This window comes from Struthio camelus, chromosome 3 (assembly GCF_040807025.1).
Source record: "Struthio camelus isolate bStrCam1 chromosome 3, bStrCam1.hap1, whole genome shotgun sequence".
In the NCBI taxonomy this organism is placed as follows: domain Eukaryota; kingdom Metazoa; phylum Chordata; class Aves; order Struthioniformes; family Struthionidae; genus Struthio; species Struthio camelus.
Window position 1 is genome coordinate 41131937 of NC_090944.1, and position 20399 is coordinate 41152335.

Below are 20399 nucleotides of genomic sequence, written 5' to 3' on the forward strand. Positions count from 1 at the left end.
CAGGGGGCTTTCGGGGAGTTACTGGCCGATGGTTAGGAGCAGATGCTGGATGAGTTGAATGTTGAATATCCAAAATGATGGACTCTATTTTAATGTTGACTTAGTCAGGTAAATGCTAGGCTCTTCAAGTCTTGATGCGTATCTCCAGCTGAACATGTCATAGATCTAGCTTTGGTGATAAGAAAAACTTTAAGCAATACAATACTGTCAAATTTTACCTCTTTTTAGTGTAATAGTTTTATTCTGTCCAAAAGTGGATATATGCTTGCATTTATATTCAGCTTGAATTCGATGAATTTGAAAAAATAAATGTAACATATCCCTCTTTCACGTTGAGTAAAATCATTAAGATGTGTCCATAAGTAAGATGATTGCAGGCTAATTTACTGTTTTAGGTGTAATACTTGCTGAATAATAATCAGGTGATTGCAGTGTATGATTAGTTCCAGAACTGCCTTGTTCAGTCCTCCTTATTGCCCAAATGGAAGTTAAATGTGGTGAGCTACTTTCAGCAACCAGAAACTGTGCTATGTAGTGTCTCTTTTCAATCCATGCATGCTGCTTCTTGGCCAGGAACATAAATCATGCAGTGTCACATGTGATGAAGAACTAGTTTGATATGTCACTTTTATGGAAACCCAAAAATAAGACTTCTAATTCTTTTTTCCTTGTATACAACCCTAAGACATATATAATATTTATCATGTGCAGTGCAGCCCATACTCTTACTATTTTGCAAGTAACTCTTCTTATTCCTTTTACAGCGCAGATATTCTGGTCATCGTATTTTTGGTTACTATATTAAGAGACTCATTGGTTACATGTTTGTTTTGGGGAAATCAGGCTTGTATGTTTTGTGCTTTATTGACACTTGAGGATTTTGATGTTTAATGCTATTCAGAGTTGCTTGCTGTCCAAATTCTGTACTGTATGTTGCTCCATAGCACTGAAGCACATGTTTCAGAACTTGATTGCTCAAAAAAGAGTTTGTACAATTAACTTTTGTCCACTCTTCTGAATTCTCTCTTTCTAACCATCATCTGATTTGGAAGAAATGTTTGCAAGTCTCCATAGTCCTCCTTGTTTGGTTTCTTCTTCCACTTCAGTTCAGCAGTATTGGTGCTTTCAGCCTCCTCCTTCTGCTATTTGTGTTACTGAGTATCTTCATGTGTTTTTCTACTGTCTGATACTTTCATGGCCCTCCTCTTTTGTAAGATCTTTCTGTGAGTTCAAGCTTTGACTTGAGTGTGTTTCCTTCTATTCAGGTTCTGGAGTTCTGAAGCACCTACCAATCTCTTAACGAGGCTAACTTCTGAATCACAGTAACTGTAATTTAGTTTCTGTCTTTCTAGCCAATTATTTTACCTGGCTACCTTATCTAAAATCCATCTGCACTTCTAAAGGCCACCTCCTGTTTTCTCATTTGCTCTTCAAACCCCATCCTCCCTTGCTTTCTTTCTCTGTGCTAAAGGCATTGCTTACTTTCAGCCCTCCCTAGCTCCCAGGAAACCTGACATAAATATGCTTTGTGATATAATGTGAGCTTGGAATATTTAGAGGGTTGAGTTTGTTTGTTTTTGTTCCCCCCCCCCCCTTCTGTCAAGTGTAATGTGCAAATGCCTCATCTTTCTACGGTGATTCTTATTTTCTGATTTCGTGTCTTGTTGGTAACTTCTTGCTGTTGTCTGCCCTTGCCTTCCGTAAAGCTTTGGCTTTACTCATTGTAAACAGTCTTTCCTCACTTTGTTTTGTCATGTGAACTAGCTGCTGGGTATCTGTGTCTTTTATGCTCCTGAAGACGCACAGCCTGAGCACTGCTGCTTTTAGTTTCAAGACTTGCTTTTGGGACAGATTGTTCCAGTTCTTAGAAGGGCATAATTACTTTTTCTGGATATCCAGTCCTGGCTCTTCAGACTCTTGTAGTTAAGCGTATGGTTTCCTCACAATTGGAGGGAAGATTCTGGAATGGTAAACGGAGCTTAGTTTCAGCTATTCAAGAGGCACCTGACTGAAAGAAACTCATATAGGGAGACTTCGCATAGATTTCTGGTCTTACATTTAGAATATTTCCTTTTAGACAGAAGAGTTGTATGAAGAATGTTGAGATGCCTCTCCACTATACCCTGGAAGTCTACATTACGGTATACTTAAATAAGAGACAGGCAGCTTGGAAGGATAAGGGAAGAGGAAAAAAAAAAAAAAGATCAGTTCTTTAGTTGAAAATAAAGCTCTCCCTTGCCATGAAATCATAATGCCACTGTTGAACTCCTCCCTGTTATATCATTCCCTTGTTGGAATTTCTTTTTGACCAAAAGAAGAGAAAAAGTGAAGGATATTTATTTCAATTTATAGCTAGATGATTTTTCCTAAGATGTTTCACACTTAATGCAGTTAGTTGAGTGCTAATGATTTTCTGGTGTCTGGCAAAATTATCACAGAATCATAGAATGGTTGAGGTTGAAAGGGACCTTTAGAGATCATCTAGTCCAACCCCCCCTGCTCAAGCAGGGTCACCAAGAGCACGTTGCCCAGGATCACATCCAGACGGCTTTTGAACATCTCCAAGGAAGGAGAGTCCACCACCTCTCTGGGCAACCTGTGCCAGTGCTCAGTCATCCTCAACAGGAAAGAAGTTTTTCCTCATGTTCGGATGGAACTGCCTGTGTTTCAGTTTGGGCCCGTTGCTTCTTGTGCTGCCACTGAGAAGAGTCTGGCCCCATCCTCTTGACACCCTCCCTTCAGATGCTTATACACACTGATAAGATCCCGCCCTCAGTCGTCTTTTCTCCAGGCTGAACAGGCCCAGCTCTCGCAGCCTTTCCTCATCTGAGAGATGCTCCAGTCCCCTCATCATCTCTCTAGCCCTCCGCTGGACTCTCTCCAGGAGCGCCATGTCTCTCTTGTAGTGGGGAGCCCAGAACTGGACGCAGTACTCCAGACGTGGCCTCCCCAGGCCTGAGCAGAGGGGCAGGATCACCTCCCTCCACCTGCTGGTGACACTCTGCCTCATGCACCCCAGCATACCATTGGCCTTCTTGGCCACAAGGGCACACTCATGTTTAACTTGTTGTCCACCAGCACTCCCAGGTCCTTCTCGGCAGAGCTGCTTTCCAGCAGGTCAACCCCCAGCCTGGACTGCTGAGTGGGGGTTCTTCCTGCCCAGGTGCAGCACCCTGCACTTGCCTTGGTTGGACTTCAGGAGGTTCCTCTCCGCCCACCTCTCCAGCCTGTCCAGCTCCCTCTGAGTGGCAGCAGAGCCCTCTGGCGTGTCAGCTACTCCTCTGCGTTTTGTATCATCAGCAAACTTGCTGAGGGTGCACTCTGTCCCTTCCTCCAGGTCACTGATGACTACATTGAACAAGACTGGACCCAGGACTGACCCCTGGGGGACACCGCTAGCTACAGGCCTCCAACTAGGTTCTGCACCACCGACCACAACCCTCGGAGCTCGGCCGTCCAGCCAGTTCTCCATCCACCTCACCGTCCACTCATCCAGCCCACACTTCCTGAGCTTACCTAGGAGGATGTGATGGGAGACAGTGTCCAAAGCCTTGCTGAAGTCCAGGGAGACAACATCCACTGCTCTCCCCTCACCTACCCAGCCAGTCATCCTATCATAGAAGGCTATCAGGTTGGTCAAGCATGATTTCCCTTTGGTGAATCCATGCTGACTACTGCTGATCACCTTCTTGTCCTCCAGATGCTTAGTGAGGACCTCCAGGAGGAGCTGTTCCCTCCCCTTTCCAGGGATGGAGGGGAGGCTGGCAGGCCTGGAGTTTCCTGGCTCCTCCTTCTTGCCCTTTTTGAAGACTGGGGTGACACTGGCTTTCTTCCTGTCCTCAGGCACCTCTCCTGTTTTCTATGTCCTTTCTAAGATGATGGAGAGTGGCTTAGCAATAACATCCGCCAGCTCCCTCAGCACTCGTGGATGTATCCCATCGGGGCCCATGGATTTGTGAATGTCAAGTTTGCACAAGTGATCTCTAACCTGATTCTCCTCAACCAAGGGAGGGTATTCCTTTCTCCAGACTTCCTCTCTTGTCCCCAGGGTCTGGAATACCTGAGGACTGGCCTTAGCAGTGAAGACTGAAGCAAAGGCAGCATTCAGTAACTCTGCCTTCTCTCTATCCTTCGTCACCAGGGCACCTGCCCCATTCAGCAGCGGGCCCACGTTTTCCCTAGTCTTCCTTTTGCTCTTGATGTATTTGAAGAAGCCCTTCTTGTTGTCCTTGACATCCCTTGCCAGATTTAATTCCAACTGGGCCTTAGCCTTCCTTGTCGCATCCCTGCACACTCTGACAGTGTCCCTGTATTCCTCCCAAGTGGCCTTTCCCCTTTTCCACATTCTGAGTTTCGCTGCTTTGTCTGTCATCCCACTTTCTGTTGTTTAGTAGGATACTGCAAGTTCTGGTTTTTGTTTTCTTTCTGTTCACCTAATTGGTGGGTAACACTACCTTCGTGCATAGCTTTGGTTATGTTGAGTTGCAGTTATCTTATTCTGGCAGTGCTTAATATCCATGGTATTAATGCCTATAAACAAAGGAATTCCACTTTTGAGGTAGCTTTACCTACTGTTATTTTTCCTTCCTCTAGGGAGAACAAAAAATGTATTCCTTCTCTGAATGCAAGCATTACACTGTGGTATAACAGGTATAGGTCACACCAGGCCCTACTCTGCCCGGTGTTGGAAGATGTAACTGACACTGTGATACTATTTGGCTAACACTAGCTTAAACAAGCAAAAAAAAATAACGCGTTTTTTTTTGCAGCTTCTAGCTTTCTGAACTGAGTTTCCATAGGAAGTGGGAGAGAAGGGATGATAATGTACCGAAGGCCATCTTCTACTTTCCCTTGATTTGGATTAGCTTAAGTCTCTTATATAATCCTTGAGGGACGCCTGACTCCTTAGCCCTCTGAAGCAGAGACTTTCCCAAAGACTCAGGCTTTATAGCTGAGATATATTAAAAATAGCAAGTTACTTTCTTGAAGTGCCTTGCTTCTAAATCTGAGTTGTGTCCTGCTTCTTCAGACTTCGGTATTCTCTGGAGATCTCTACCTTTCTGCTGTACTTGCGTTCTTAGTCAGACATGGATATATTGGACAGCAGTGACAACTATTTGCAGCTTTGTTTTGCAGACCTTTTGGAAGGTGGAGAATACAGCTGAGGACACATCCTCCAGAGGAGGCATAAAGCAATAATTAGGATTGTTGCTGACTGTTACTTTCTGGAAATGCTTTTTGTTCTATATTTGTTTTGTAACTATTGAAACAGCTGCTATGAATCTGATTGCCAATGCTAAAAATACATTGGAAGCTACCTGCTTTAGTGCCGTGCAATAGTTGCTGTATGTTGCCTTCAAACTCTTTAAGTTTTATAACTGCATAGGAAGGCTAGATGCCTCCTCTGTGAGGAAAGGAGCCTAAAAGTCAAAGGTTCTGGAGCAGTCACTGAGTAGTTACCTACCTGAAAGAGTATGTAGACTAGGATGATGTTTGACAGGGCAGTTCTTGTCTCTTTGTACTGGCTGTTCTTTACATCCCTCTGTAAACAGTCATCTATAAAAGGCAGTAGATGACTTCCTAGTGTTATACTAGTTTCTACAAACATGAGAAATGGGTAGTAAGGCATGTAGGCAGTGAGAACTTTGAAAACTTCAGAATGACCAAAGAAGGAAGCAACTGAAATTCCTTCTGATGCATAGTTTTATGGTGCAGCTCTTCATATTCCTTTTCTGCATATAAATAGGTAAACCTAGCAGGAACTGGAAGGCTTTGTATTTTGGAATTCTAGGAAGTAAACACAGATGTTTATCTATCCATCTGTGCTGACTATTCTGAGACTCACCTTGAAGCACCTATTTTTTTTTTTCCTTTGAGTGTATAGGGAGCTTAAATGCATTTTTATTGCTATTGCAGTGTTGGTGTCTGAAGCTCTTGGGCAACAACGGCTCTTATGGATCCATAAAATGGAGCCGAAGTCTGAAAGTTCAGTTAACTTCTGTCAGCAACCCTTTGACTGTAGGGGTTCATAACTTGCTATTTCTGCATACTTAGTACCTAGCTACAACACAAGCCTAGAAGACTTCTAGCATGTTATTACCTGGAAGGAAGGCTGGTATTGCTTTGGTACTAGTATTTAATAATACTGAATCAAATATCTGGGATTTGAAGAGTGTAACAAAACCTAAAAGAAAATCTAATTTTTCTTAGAAAGGGACAAGACACTCAACAGTGTCAAAGGACTAGTCAGGTGAGCAAGCAGGCCTGTAAAGTAAACTGAAGGCAATAAATCTGGTCTAGTGTGACCATCTGTAAGTACAGGCCATAAGACTTTGTTAGATTAGTATTCCTAACTGTATTTGAACATAAGTTGTTTGGGTTTGAAACCAATGAGAACATTTTCTAATGTACAGTGCATACTGTAAACAGAGAAGGTCTTTGGATATTGACTTTGTCGTATAAATGGATTGACTGCTTGAGGTCCACTTGTGAATTCACATCTTTAAATTTTTTTTTAATATAACAGAGTTAAAATAACGCAGAAGCTTGCAGACCTTTGTATAGACAGTGGTGGATGTTTTGGACCTTCAGAAAAGATGAATAACTTCCTATGTCAAAGGGATTTTTTTTGTTGTTATTTGCTTACTTCATGCCTGCATAAAGTTAGGAAGCCTGGCTAAATGAACCCTTGCTGGAATTCTTGTATAAAGGGTCAGATTGACATGGTTGCTTGTTAAGCAAGATCAATTGGTTTAGTTTGATTACAGAATTAAATGAAAAAATATTTTTAATAGTTTTTTTAGCGGTGCTATACAATTCTTAGATATCTGTGTGTGCTTGAAGACTCAGCTTTGTCCTTTTGAAGAATAGCAAGTAAAGATTTTTCTTGGTCAGGGTGGGAAGAGGCCAAAAAGGAAAAATTGCAGTGCTGAGATCTGAATAACCAAAACAATTTATTACAAGTTTGGTTTCAAGTAAAGCTAATTTTAATTTGCCTCATAATAATAATTTGTCAATCTCAAACAGTAAGTCTCTTAGCAATAGAAAATATCTAATTTAAAGTGTGAGAAGGGCAAACTAGTTATCAAAACAAATATGGAATATTCCAGATATGTTTAGTTGTTAAGAGTCACTGTTTTCTTGCAGGCAGCTTGAGTCTTGCATGTGATCTCTTCTGTGGCTGGGAGATCAACACAAATATGTATGAACCTACTTTTTGTGAGGCTGCTCCTGCTCTTTACTTGTTGGCTAGTTCCCTGTCTTAATTTTGCCTCTGTATTTTAATAAATACTGTGCACTTCTTCCTCAGGATTAATCTAAAGCAAATAATTAACTTCTTTAGCCTGTTGCTTTTTGCCTGTGCAACCCTTCAGCTTTTGGGTCTGACTGCCAATGTAAAAATGCTTTGGATTAGCTGACCAGCACTGTTAACATGCTCTTGAACTGGCTGCTGCACCTTCTTGAATGAGGACCTTCACTGTGCTCCTCCTGCAGAGGAGAAACTGGTGAAGTGGGGCAAGTGGAACAATGTTGGATTATATTTGAGGTCAATTCCACAGATGAGGACTCCGGCATAACTTTGTAGCCGTGTGCTGAAGTACAGCCAGTGCATGGGTGATGTTTGGCCACTGCTCTGTGGATGCCATGAACTGCTGAATATAGTTGTGAATATCAGATGTGACTGTAAGCTTGCATGGAACAAGAAATTGCTAACACTTTGCTGAGAGATTCTGTTGCAAGATGGGTCTCCTTTCTGTGAAGTCAGACTCTTTAAAAAACAAAAAAACAGCAACAACAAAACCCACACACAATTGATCTCAGTATCGTGGGGCCAGATTCTTTTAAAAAAAAACATATGAACATAACAGACTGGAATACAAATAGACAAATATAACAGCTGGAGGCTACTAGCTGTCAAGTGAAGCTCTGGAATATGCTCCATGTGGAATAATGAAGGCAAAAACTTTTTTCTTAGTAGATATTGCTGCCCTTAGCAATTGGAATTGTGTATCTTAGCCTCTAATAGTAGTAGGAAATAATCACCAGAAACTTTAGTGATCATGTGTTACTTCCATTGTTATCTTTCTGGCCTCCTTGAGAAATTAGCACCTTCAATGACATTAAGGGACCAGAGACTCCTCTCATATTCTCCTCCTGATACCATGTCACCACAAATTTCTTTCTAGTTCTCTGCTCTTAAATAAAACTACCTCACTGCTGTGTTTCTTGTTCTATAGCTGTTAGCCTTTTGTTGGGACTGGTTGCGTGAGACTCTTTAAGAATTTGTTGGTCTTGCAGCCTTGAGAGGGCTCATCTGAGAAAAGAACTCTCTAGAGGGTATTTTTTTTTGCTGTTGGGTTTTTTTTCCAGCTGTGAGGAGAGGATGGGTGGATGCTTTAGTTTAAAACCTGTAAGTGTGGGTGTTAGAGTATCAGGTGACCCTAGTGGGTGGTGATTTTTGTACCCTTAAGGAAGAGATTTGTTTCTATTTCCTGACTCTTACAGTACATGAGAGTACTCTGAAATAGCATTTGCAGAAAGTCTCTTTAACAGAGACTTCAGAGCAGGCTTGTTTGCAAGCACAGGTTCCTGCTGTTGAAACTGTCCATAGCCTGAAGGCTTTACCAAGGCCTCTGTAATGGTGTTTCTGTATGGAATCTCCATTCTTCAGGACTTCCAAAACGTTACTGGATGAGGCCCCAAGTGGCATTATGTAGCTTCAAAGTTAGCCCTCCTTTGAACAGGAGGTTGGGCTAGATGACCTCTAGAAGTCCTTTTCAACCTAAATCTTTCTGTGACTACTAATATTTGCTGTGTTTTTTAATTATGTTGTGACCTCTCTGATTCACTGGGTGGATTATACATACGCAGAAATCCTTTCTTTCTTAGTTTGCTGTCCTACACTCAGCAATACAGGGATTGCCAGTCTAAAGAGTTTCCTTTGGGTGTACTGTAAAGGTAGGGCAGTTTCTGAAAAATCTTTTGGAAGTAGTGATGTTGATAAAACCATATTCTTGCTGTCTACAGCACAAGACATTCTAGTTCTTTTGTCCAGGGACTACTGGAGTCTTTGTCCTAATGATATCTAAGTTATGGTTCTACTTCTTTTTAGTAACATCAAAAAGATGTCGCTGCTGATGCCAGATGTGAAAGCCAGTCTTTGCTTTGTGCCTAGATTTCTTTTGCGGAACTTAAATTGGCGCTTTTGTACGAATACTGATTCTTCCCTCTCTGAGCTGAACGTTGGGTGGCTTTTAAGAAAGAGCAGCTGCAATTCAGCCTTAAGAAATACTTGTCAACAATACAGAGGAAGCAATCAGATATGGGTATATGATAAGTAGACTTTTAGGGAGGTATCTTTCCCGGAGGAATGGCTCCCTCTTTAATCCAGATTTCCCTTTGGGGTTTAAGAAAGAGTCAATTATAAGCTATTGACTTATGGGGTGCTCAGAGGTTAGTTTAGTTCAAGAGTGATAAGTCTTCCTAGACTGGCTGGCTGTTGAACCCATGACTGTTTGAATCTGGCTTCACCTTTCTGAAAATACTGTTGTCACTTACTACAGAAGAATTAAAATGAGTTAAAACCGAGCCTGTACCATTTTTTCAGCTGAGGTGGCAAGATGTTAGGCTGCTTGTGTGGACATTAAACTTTGGACATCAAGCAATCTCTGCCTGAATAGAATAGGACCTCTTAGGAGTATCATTGTTTCTCCTCATGAACTTTCTAATAAAACAGCTATGCCAAATAACAAACTGTCAGGACTTGACAAGAGGTGCATATGAAGAGTCAGTTTAACGGAGGTACCTATAATATGCCACTATGTGAACTAGCATTTGAGGGCAACACTCAGTGGATGTCAGTTGCATGTTATTTCACAAATCATCTTTCTGGGAAGGATAACAGCATGCCTTAATTTCAAGTGTTTATCAAAGGGAACAAAGTCTAGAGAAGATTTCAAACCTGTAAGAATATGTAGCAAGACTTGCGTAGGCTCTTATCTCTGTGTTTTTTGTTTTTAACCTCGAGGGAATAGTAAAAAGAGATCTAATATACATCTCAGAATCATCTTGAGATGGCTGTAGTCTCATCCCTTGTCGTGTGTGGCTTTTTTTTTTGTTTGTTTTCTTTGATTCTGGCCAATAAAACCTATAATCAAAAGACTGTAGTGTGAACTTATTTAGCCTCAAATTGAGTTTCATCAGTTGGTTAGCCGGGGTCTCTAGCAGTGTTACTGGTTCTTTACTGCAGTGGTTCTTTATTTTGTGCTCATTAACCCTGTTTGTTCCTGGTTTCCAGCTGATTCTTGTGACTTCTGGATATGTTCTCTTTGATCCTGCCGGTGATAGGGAAGGGCTTGAGCAGCAAACAGATCCTGTGAGTCAAAAACAGGTTGCACAGCTGTTGTTGACAACCAGGATTTCTTTTTTTTAATGACTCTGGGACCCTTTCTGAAGATTAAGTGCTGGTAGGAAGAGACAGGGGATTCATCTGACCAAGTAGGGCAAAAGCATGTTTATCCTCAGGCTGGCCATCCTGGTGAGGAGAGCTTTTAACTAGGAACAACAGAGGAGGGATAGGATGGCCCACAATCAGATGAGGAAGTGCTGGACCAGGCTGGCAAGCAAAGGGTACAGGCTGAGGTAGATGAGGGACCTAATCAACAAAACAGGGCTGGAAGGGGCTCAGCTCAAGCTTACGCACATAAATAAGTATGTGCCTACAGAAGAGCACATGTGGGAAAAGCTCTCGGACCTCTTCTAGGAAATCAATACAGCTGAGTCTCTGAAGTGTTCCTACACGAATGTGCACCACCTGAGCAACAAATAGGAAGAATTAGAGGTCTGTATGCAGTTGCAGAGCTGTGGTTTCATTCGGATCACAAAGACCTGGCGGGATGGCTCACATGACAGGAGGACTGCAATGGATGAATGCAGGCTTCTTAGGAAGGGTGGTTGGGACGTTAAGGAGGGAGAGTCGCCCTTTATGGGAGAGAGCAGTAGGAATTCATGGAGCTCTGCCTGAGGAGGGATGGCAAGCCAAGTGAGAGCTTGTGAGTCAGGATTAGAGGGCAGACCCACATGGGTGACACTGTAGTGGGTGTCCACTACAGACCACCTGTTGAGGAAATCAAGCAAAGGTTATGGGAGCCTGTATGGACGAGCAAAGAGTTCTGACAAAGCTTGGACGTGGAAAGGAAGCATACAAAAGGTGGAAGCAGAGACAGCTTACCCAGAGGGAATGTAGAAACAGCATCCAAGCATGCAGGGATGAGCTTAGGTAGGCAAGCCGAAGCCCACCTGGAGTTCAGTCTTGTGAGGGACACAAAGTGCAACAAGAAGGGTTTCTATGGATAACAGCAAAAGGAGGACTAGAGAAAGTGGAGGCCCACTACTGAATGGAGCAGGGTACCTGGTGACAAGGGAGAAGAAGCTGAGACACTTTATGCCTTCTCTGCTTCAGTCCTTACTGGCAAGACTTGCCTTCAGGAATCCCAGGCTCTGAGACCAGTGGGAAAGTCTGGAGCAAAGAAGATTTACCCAGAGTGGAAGAGGATCAGGTTAGGGAACACTTAAACTAGGCATACGTAAATCTGTGGGATCTGATGGGATGCTGGCGCAAGTGCTGAGGGAGCTGGCTGATGTTGAGAGGCCACTCGTGGTTATCTTTAAAAGGGAGGGAAGTTCCTAAGGACTAGAAGAAAGCATATGTCACCCATATCTTCAAGAAGGAGGATCTGGGGAAACTACAGGATAGTTGACCTCACCTTGATCCCTGGGAAAGTGATGGAACAAATAATCCTGGAAGCCATTTACAAACGTTAGAAGGACGAGAAGGTGGGACAGAATGCTCCATCAGCCAGTTTGGAGATGTTACAAAACTATGAAGAGTAGCTGACAGACCAGATGATTGAGCTACTGTTCAGAGGCTAGAGAAATGGGTCAACAGGAACCTCAAAAAGTTCGATAAAGGGAAGTGCAAAGTCCTGTCCTTAGAGAGAAATAAACCTGTGCACCAGTACAGGCTGGGGCTGACCAGCTGGAAAGCAGCTTTACGAAAGAGACCTCGGTGGTCTGGTGGATAAGAAGTTGACCGTGACCCTTCAGTATGCCTTTGTGGCCAAGAAGACCACATGGTGTCCGCATTAGGAAGAGTATTGCCAGCAGGTTGAGGAAGGTGATTCTTCCCCTCTCCTCAGCCCTGGAGAGGCCCCACCTGGAGTACTGTGTCCAGTCCTGGCTCCCCTGTACAAGAAAGACATGGACATACTGGAGGAAGTGCAGCAAAAAGCCATGAAGATGATTAGGGGATTGGAGCATGTCATACATACGCACACACATATACACAGACATAGCCTTCTCTTCTCCAGGCTAAACAATCCCAGCTCTCTCAGCGTTTCTTTGTATGTTTGTCAGGGGGAGGTGTACTCAGGTTGCCTAGAGAGGCTGTGTAGTCTCCATCCTTGGAGATACTCAGAACCCAACTGGACGTGGCCCTAAGCAAACTACTGTAGTTGACCCCTGCTCTGAGCAAGGAGCTTGGTCTGGACGGTCTCCAGAGGTCCTTTCTAACCTAAGTACTTAAGATCCGATTCTGCTATTGTGTTTGTCACTTATGACCTGGTATGAAGTCCCAGTGGAGATGTTGCTGTAACAGCTAATGTGTGTTCCTCTGACAAGAGGAGCCAGATGCCTTCATGTTCTGGCATCATAGTCTATAGAGAAGGGGCTCAGAGGTCCAGGGAACATCCCTGTACTGAAAGTCTGTGGTAGCTGTAGATATGGAGAGCACTAATTCTGTAGCTCGTGAATATGGAGAAAAGTTTTTGATTTTTGTTTTTTTTTTTTTTTTTAAATGAGGGAGGTGAAAGACTTAACAGAGTAACTTGCTGACTATCTCAGCCTAAATCTTTCACTGGTCTTTATCATTCCTCTTGAGGAAAGATATTTACTTCCTATAGGCCATTTTTGCACATGGAGGAAAAAGGGGTTGAGAAATGTAGTTCAGTCCTGGTTACAGTGAGGCTGTAGGCAGCAATGCGTGATGCATAGTTGCTTAGCAACGCTGCTCCTACCTAACTTTGCAGGTGTGACTTGAGGAAAGAGCAGTTCTTTCTGAAAGCTGTGTCTGACTCTGATTTTGTGGGAGAAAACAGATGTATCTACTAGGACTAGGGAACTGTCCCTCTTGCCTTGATCAGAAAGGAAATTTTATAGTCTGTGTTTGTCTATTGATTGCCAAGCTCTTCTTGAACACTAACTCACTTTTTTAAGGAAGAGGAAACAAGAATCTATTAAGCAATTTTGCATAAGGATAGTACAGGACTTCTTTCCTGTTGAGGATGACTGAGCACTGGCACAGGTTGCCCAGAGAGGTGGTGGACTCTCCTTCCTTGGAGATGTTCAAAAGCTGTCTGGACGTGATCCTGGGCAACGTGCTCTTGGTGACCCTGCTTGAGCAGGGGGGGTTGGACTAGATGATCTCTAAAGGTCCCTTTCAACCTCAACCATTCTATGATTCTGTGAAATACAGCAGCTGTATCTCTTAAAGAGCAGGGGCTAAGGTATAAAGCGCGGAAGTTCTGTGGATTGGCCCAAACCCAGCTAGAAGGATGCGTATTGAAGCATTCCAAAATTTGAGCTGTTTGCTAGGGCTTAGGAAAGAACTGCAGTGGGGTATAGCGGGGCCAGCATGCAAGCCCTTCCTGCAGATTTGTGGGAAGGGTCTGGGTCCGTTCTGCTAGAGTTCAAAGCAGACAAGGGCTTGATTCTGCTCTCTTCAACTGGCTGCTTTTCATGATCTTGCATTAAGCTTTCACGGACATGAAAGCTTAATAGTACTGTTTCAGTAGTACTTGGAGATCAACCAAGAGTGGAGCTGTATTTACATAATAAACCATACCTGCACCTTAAAATTGCAATACACTAGTGTGTATGAAGGGGAACAGACCCTCTGTAGGTAAGAGTGGAATGTGTAGCATGACAATCTACTTATTCTGGTCTTTACTTGCAGAAGACATGAGGGAAGATAGTGTATTGGGGGAGGCAAGTAGGTAAGAAAGTCTTAGCAATGAACATGGAGAAAGTTGGTACAGCAGACTAAATAGCCAGCATTGCGTATGATTTCAGTCTATTTCTGCAGTCCAGAGACTAGAATTCAGCCCTCTGCTTCTTGTCTACAAACTCAGGTCTCTGGTTCCTCTCTGCGTCTTTTTCAAATGCAGGTTTGCATGGCAGAGGGCATGGAGGTGACGAGCTATTTACCTGCTTTGTAAGGTATACAGACTGCAGGCAGAGGGGGAGCATCTCCAGCGTTACTGAGGGCTGCACAGAGGTTGTGTAGCTTGGGCATTAGGGGGCTTTACTTAAGCAGTCTACTCGAATACAACTGAAGAACAAAAAATGGTAAAGGGAAGCTGAATTAATGCAATTACTAGATATATAGTGTGGTGAATAAAATCAACTTTTCTTTCTTGTTGTTAGTTTTTGGCAAGCGGGCTGTATTAGAAGCTGGTCTTGCAAACAAATTTTGTATTATTTCCTAGGTCTTTGTCATGGCTAACTGCAGAGAAATCTGCAGGAGGGGAAAATTTCTATTGCTGACTGAAGACTTTACACAGCAGATGCTTTATATAACCTTTATCTTGTGCCTGGCTACACGGGGACTCTTGCTGTAGCGTACCCAGTAGAGTAGCATAGATTTACAGATTTTTTTTTTAAATCAGTGATACTTAATGCTTAGTTATCAACTTACAGAATTATTGTAAGATTTCCCTGCTGTTCCTCAAATTTTCTTTCATTTATACGTAGAAAAGGACACTTAAGTTGTACAAAAAAATATATATTTAAGAAAAAAAAAAAAGCCTGTCAGCTGTTCCTTGCTATTTCCCTGCAAGGTATAAATTGCAGTCAAGAGCAGCTCCAGAAGCTTGCTATTAATATGCTAATATGCCACACAAGTTTCTGTTTTTTGGAAAGAGTATCAAATGCTGCTAATAGGGAGCGTTTGCTTGCACACCTTATTCTTGTAGCTTGAACTGACAGGCAGCATTGTTTTCTCTTTACAAACAAACAGACTGAATAAAATTAGAATACTACTTCTTAACCAAAGCTGAATGTGATATCTAATGCTGTTAGCTTTTTGAATCTGTCAAGATTGATACTTCTGGCATTTCTAGTCCTTAAGGCAATGACTTTACTTTCCAAAGGGTGTGCTGTGGCACCCTGGTGTCCCACAGGAGTAGTAGGAATGCTGTGGCGTTGTCCCATGCCCTCTGCATATCTGCCTTTGGTAACCAGCCTTGAGGCTGGCAGGCGTGATTCGCAGCCAAGGATCAGGAGCTGCTCTCTGACAGTTCAGTAGCCTGTCATGATCCTTCTTGCCTGGATGTTCAGGATGGTAGGGGGAATTCTGCAATGTGCAACACTTCCAATCTTTGTATTCCAAGAATACAAAGTTTGGGAAGGGCTACTTTAAAGGAAGTTTTTGTTTTTAAAAAAAAAAAAAAAAAAAAGAGAGGGAGAGAGTTAGATTGGTGTTTGTATTTAAAAAAAAAAAAAAAAACAGTATTTTAATGAGAAAGGTGTTTTACTTGCATCCTGTCATCTTAGAAATAAGATTAATAGTAGACTTTAATGTCATCTTGGGGAACAACTCCCAAAGCCATTCTTGATCTCCCTTTTGTCTTAATATTGCTTTACATGAAGAGCGATCAAGTATGTATGGGAGGCGTATTTATAACTCCTCAGTAAACTTGAAGTGTTATATACTTTTTGGTTAACAACTGCTTTAGCGTTTGCATCGTATCATCAAATAATGTTTGGCAAAATTATTTTTGATTTTTTTTCAACAAATCTATCTACTCACAATGTTATTCAATCAGAACTCAGATTTCTAGTAACTGGCTGTTCATAGTAAGGCCAAGATACTTTCTAATCCTATCATTTTGTGATAGAAATACAAAATTTCATATTCTAATATCTGTTTGACAGAAGCAGAAGGCTATTCGTCTCAAGAATAAGCTGGGTTTTCCCTGTGTACGTCTAGTATCTGTAACTATCCAACTCTGATTTACAAACTACATTTTTTTCATATTCCTAATTTAAAACCCTTATACAGGAAACTTCTGATGTTTGGCATGATGTATAACTTGAGTATGTTCTCTGAGTTGAAGATATGAGTACTTTAATTCTAAATTCTTGCTTATTTTTATTTAAGCTATATGTAGTTATCAAGTGGACCAGCTGAGTTAGGAATACTTAATTCTGCAGCTTAAACATATAACTGAAGAAGCATTCGTGTTGCTTACTCTCCCATTCTAGCAAAGGCTGCATGCAGCCCCTGGAACAGGGATGCTGTCTTAGTCTCTTTCAGCATGTTTTTTTTGCAATTATTGATGCTATTGAAGCAAACAGATCAGTGAACTGAAAGAATAATTGGACCTAGCTGTTATGGATTTTTCTCTAGTCAAGTTCTCGAGGTGAGACAGTCTGTGGGAGAAGAGTTTCATTCAGATTATTTCTACGTGGCTTCGGAGTTACGGATTGAGGTATGTGGTTAGCTTAGTGGTTCTTTTGGTGACTATTTCATGAAAAATAGTTATGCAAAGTGGCAAGACAAAGTTGTGGGAATTCTGCTGCTGAAACTCTCTAATGAGCAAATTTTGGTTTAAAGTGTCCAAATGATGCATGTGAACATTGTCTTCCCCCTCTTCTTGAAGTAAATCTTGAACTGCGCAGTTCTCAGCCGTTATCTAACAGAGCTCTGCAGCAGTGTGTTTAGTTGCTTTAATTGTCCCTTGCCTTCAGTGCAACTTCATGCAGCTGAGTTTAATTTTATTTCAGGTTGTACTAAAACAGCCCCACTCTTGACTGTACTAATCCTCCCATACATACTTTTTTTGATGTAGCAAATTTTATTTTAAGTTTATTCTTAAATTTTGACCTTGATTATCAAAATGCAGGCTTATTAAGCCAGCTAGAAGAGATTTCTCATGCCGCTATAGGTCTATTTGAGCTACAGCCTTTCATTGCCTTTGCTTATATAGAACAGCATTTTCCTGTGTTCTTAAACTTTTACATCTGAAGATCATAGGAAGATAGTACTTGCAGATTACTTAGTCTTAGACTGTGGAGGCAGAGTAAGGAAGTTTTACCTACTTTAGAGGTACATCAACGTTAACGTGGGGGAATAGATGTGACACACAAAGTTGCTTCAGGCTATTTATTCTTTTTAATCAGAAATTAATTCAGTTGCTCGAGAAGTAGGTAGATACTCCCATATCAGTAGTCTCAAAAGGCTAAAAGTTCAAGGTCCTTGAAGAGCATTTTATTTGAGCATAAAGATTTTATACGGTGGTTTTTGCATAGTTGCCTTGGCTTCTACACCTTTTTGCGTTTTCTGTGCAAAAGACCTGTTTTTGAGTTGATAGTGTCTGAAATATTTCTTCCTGGCCTCTTACTACCGTTTTGAAGACTACCTGGTTCAATGGGCAAGAATAACGTTGCAATTAAAAGTGTGGGTTTCAGTGTGTGTAAAAGTCTACAAATCATAGTCTGGAGGTGGTGGATAGGGATTTACTTCTTTTGGGGAGAAAGATGAAACCTCAAATGAAGTTAGTGAGAAGCAGATTCAGAAGGAGGTGATCTTTGAAGCATCAGGGTTATACAGGAATGGAGAATAATGAATCGTAGTGTTTTGAAGCACCTTAAGATCACCTTGACTGTAATGTTGATCCGTAGCGTTTTATGTTTTGGGATGAGAAACTCGGAGGACTTGCTGTGTTTCCCCCTTGATCTTTTTCCTTCTTTAGGTGTTCGTGGGAGATGAGACTTTTTTGTGTTGCTTAGCTGTTCTTGTATTGAATTACGAAATGACTGCTACTGGCAGAGCAAAGGAAAGGAGCATGTGAAGTGTAAGAGTTCTGGAGTTGTGCCCATGATCTTTTTTTGTCTGAATCTCAAGTCAGAAATTACAGCCGTTTCTGGAAAATGCTCATTGATTAAAATCTGGAGTAGCAGAACACTTCTGTGCCATTAATTGTGTGTGCGAGTAATGCAGAGGGAAAGCAGTATATGTGTATGCCTGTATAGATGCCAACCTCAAGACTTTCTGATAAGTTTTGGGTGAAAAAGTGATAGTATTTAGGAACATGGCAGCAACCCTTCAGGATGAGGCTGAAGAAACGTGCCAGTCTGCATGCAGTTAACTTACTGTTCCACAAGATGGAGCCAGTTATTTGACAAAAAGGTGTCTCAACAAACAGCAGAATTTGTTGAATGGAAATGAATTCAAGTAACTGTACTTTATAATTAGAAAGCAGGCAGGGAAAAGTTTGAGTGTAAGGACAAGTTACAGAACTGTAGTCTCGCAGATGTCTTTTAAGACATCTTTTAAGATGTTGGCTCAAGGTAAGTTTGCTACAGACTGTTTTGATATGCATAGCAGCTAGAGAGCTTTATGTGTAATACAACTTACTAGGCTTCCTTCCTTCCTTTCTGTAATGACTCCTTAGCTACTCAGCTGCAGGAGTGTAAAGCCAAAACTAACTTTAACTGTCTCTGTAATACGAATCTTATTTAAATATAAAGCTTTGACAAGCTTTCTTCATTTTTTCATTAAAAATTTATCTCAAAATTAATCGTCTCCTGTCCGTCTTCTTGCATATAGTTCAAAGGGTCCACAGTAGCTTGTTCAAGTGTAAAATAGTCACCCTTTCTTTTGACAGCAAATATGAAAATGAGGGGCCATGTGCTTGCTCTTTTCCCCCAATTCTAACCTCTCTTTGCTTCCTGTAAGTGAGCAAGAAATTTAGTAAGCGTGGAGGTTTTCAGTATTAGCTGTTGTTAAAGAAATCTGAACAGATGGTAGTGGACTCAACTCTGAATTACTGTGGTAAGGGAGGCAAACACCATCATTCCCCTACTTTGCGGTCATATCTGCAGAAATGTTATGCTTGCTCCTTTGTGGGCTTCTCCCAGTTCTGCCATATTCCATTACTTCTGTTTCGTTTTGCCTCTCCTTTTACCTATTCCATTCTCTCTCTCTCTCTCTCTTTTTTTTTTAATAACTTATTTATCTGGGAAGTATTCCTACCTACTCCAAGAAGTCAGATTAATTTGTGTGAAGCTATGAAGCTAAAAGGAAACGTGCATTTGAGCAGTTATAGAAAAAGCTCACACTTTTTCCTGTTTTAATTTCAAATCAAAACTTAATCACTGTCAGCTTTTTAAGAAGATAACTGAATTACAGCTGCCAAATGAAACACTAAATATGCCTAAAAATCTTTTCTTTTTCCTTAGTATTACTGATCTGAATGGCTACTTAAACTGTTTCCTTGGCATGGCCTGAAATAGTAAGGTTGTCAGGAGTTCACAAGAATGACCGAACATATTCTTGTCTTGTCTTAGTGAGCTTTCTGGAAGGTAGCACATACCTTCAGAGCTGACCTTACTTAACTGCATGTTCAGAATTGAAAAGCAAATTGAAGTCTAATCAGTAGACAAACAGTAGTGAAAAGCAAGAAGAGTTTAGAGGAATGACAATTAGATTTCCGTGTAGGAAGTAGCAGTTTGCCTTCAGATTGCTGGCGAGTTTCCTTGGTGTGTCAGGACAGCGTCCCAGAGCCTTGCTGGGCTACTAGCGTAGACTAGAATGAACGCACAGCCAGGGGACCTTGCCCTGCTCTGAAAATGACCTTTTTCCTTATATTATTTTAGCAAAAGATGAAAGCGACTGAAAATATTTTTGAACAGCTGAACTGTTAGTCTACCCGTACCTTAAGTGACTGAAGAAGCTGAAGAAAGTATTTCAAGTGTCTTTTTATATCCGGTGTTGTGCTGATAGTGGTGCAACAAGCTGCTGAAATGCAGCTCAGCTTGCAGACTTGAAGAGTGTGGAAAACTCTTCAAGAAAGAAGCTTATATTTAGATGACTTTTGAAAGAATGAAATCACTATTGTGCTAAAACTTATACCAAAATACTTAATAATGGCTGATTGGTTGTACTGCCTAATACAGTTTTTGATAGGAAAGATACCTTTACTTCTGACATAAAGGTGTTTTAAATAATATAAAAGTGTCTTCATTGAGATTTTTCACATCTGATCTTCATTTCTGAAGCCACATACGTACAGTAGATAAACTAGCTTGCTCTTCTAAATTTTGCTGAAGAAGAACTATTGTCTCTTTAAAGAGCTGAGCATGAGAAACCTGTGAATACTTCTTTAGGTGCAAAATACATCTTTTTTGTACATAAAGATTCTGACTTCGTACAGAATTGGGCTAACTGTAAATTGCTTATTGAATCAGTCCACGTTACACTGTTAACTGTTCTGACACTAGGAGGGTTTGCAGGCTAAGATAAAGCTAAGTGGCTTGAAGTAAATACTTACGAACAGAAG

The 20399-nt window shown here is 41.4% G+C and overlaps 1 protein-coding gene across 3 annotated transcripts in view; it reads left to right on the forward strand.

Annotated features, from left to right (window-relative positions):
• The window catches only part of SMAP1 (small ArfGAP 1), a 93332-nt gene that overhangs the window by 1051 nt on the left and 71882 nt on the right, over window positions 1–20399 (forward strand). The gene's annotated exons all lie outside the window — the stretch shown is intronic.